The sequence below is a fragment of the Elephantulus edwardii genome, unplaced genomic scaffold (assembly GCF_000299155.1).
Source record: "Elephantulus edwardii isolate Elephantulus edwardi_28Jun2011 unplaced genomic scaffold, EleEdw1.0 scaffold00062, whole genome shotgun sequence".
In the NCBI taxonomy this organism is placed as follows: Eukaryota; Metazoa; Chordata; class Mammalia; order Macroscelidea; family Macroscelididae; genus Elephantulus; species Elephantulus edwardii.
The window spans coordinates 8,004,074-8,005,842 of record NW_006399812.1 but is presented as its reverse complement, the minus strand read 5'-3'; positions in this window follow the sequence as shown (position 1 = coordinate 8,005,842).

The following is a 1,769-nucleotide window of genomic DNA, read 5'->3' as shown; positions in this document are numbered from 1 at the left end:
ACTGAACTCACTGGCAATTGGTCCTTGAGCTGGTATAGAGGTTGGCATTGGTGGTTCAACCCTGATCAAGACAAACACGGTCCATGCTTCCTGTAGCTGAGCATTCAGCAGAGGAGACATCGTTAATGCTACATACAAATATTGTATGGTATTATTTTATACTGAAATGGTTCTAATGAAAATGAGCTGTGAGGAAATAGCTTATGAGATGAGGCTGAGGTGAAGCAATTATAATTAAAGCACTAATAAGAAAACCTCACCCTCACACACCTACAATTACTCCTCACTCATCAACTATCTCAATATCTGACATTTCAAATTTACCACAGTAAAGAAATCTACTATATGATAACTACATGCATTAACAACATGCATCTGGAAGGGACGAATGCTGAGGTGTGAGGTGAGAATAACACTGGCTGTGATAGTCAAGGTCATACGTGAACTTGATTGGTCTGTGGTTCTCAGCAGTTTGACAGTGATGTGATGATGAAATTTGGCAATTATATAAGGAAATACCTTTGGCGGTTATGTAATGATATAATCATCCTGCATTTTGTGATCTAATGAGCTCATCCTCCTTTTTTGAATAGCACCAATTTTCACACTTGCTTTTTGGAACACATCTATGTTGATAAGTGGAGAGATGACTCTTTCACTGCCTGCCCCACTTCTAATCTCCAGACAATGCGCCCTCCCACAGGCAGGTCGGGTACACAGTCTCACCAGCTGCAGGGCTGTGTCCTTTGTTTGGCAGGAAGGTTACGGGGATCTATGGAAGCAACAGACGGTTCCAGCATTCACTGGTCACGCTCACCAAGAAAAAGACGGATCTCTGCCTCTTCCTTCCTCCCTACCTGATCCCACAATTCATTTCTCTTAATTAAACCACTGGGCATGGAGGGGGAAAAGTATTTTCAAGGTAAGAAAAAAATTAAAATGGTGCTAACTTCTGTCACTACTGTCCTCCATCAGTCATGGACGGCACAAGTTTGATGTGTTTTTTTAACAGAAAGATTGCACTCCTACTTCTAATGCTAAAATAGTGGAATAGGTATGTAATTAAAAGGAAGGCTACAGTGCTTTGTATGCCTAGAGGAAGGAGGGGGAAATCATTGTGAAAATACCTAATGGGGCTAAGGGAACAAAAGCACACAGCATACACTCCTTACAGAGGCAGAGGGAAAATGCAATGAAACAGACATCAAGACTTCTTCATTTAACGTATTTCAGGGCAGGCTGAGGAAATGGGAAATATGTCCATGACAGAAGATCTCAGAGGAGGACCAGCCCTGTAAGAAACCGCCTCGCTTTAGAGCAGAAGGAGAAATGCTGCCAATACAATAATCCCGAAGAGGAAGTAAGCAATACAGAGATGGACAAAAGCAAGTCAAGTCCTGCAGGGAAACACAACGAAGCAGCCAGAACCATCCCAATGGGGAGTCAGGTGCTCATCACCTTGATTCTGTCTAGTAAATTAAAAATAAAGACACACTTACTGAAACAACTATCATAAAAGAAAAGAAAGGAAACCCACAGGCTATAACTGGTGTTAACTAGGATGTCGAGAAACTGGAATCTTCATATGTACAGTTGGTAGGAATGTAAAATGGTATTACTGTTGTGGAGAAAGTTGGAGGAATTTTCTAAGAGCTAAACATAGAGTTGTAATCTGACCTTCCAATTTCATTTGTGGGTACATATCTCTCTCTCTCTCTCTTTCTCTCTCTCTCTCCCCCCCACCCCCCTCCGCTTTGGCTTTTCGGTAC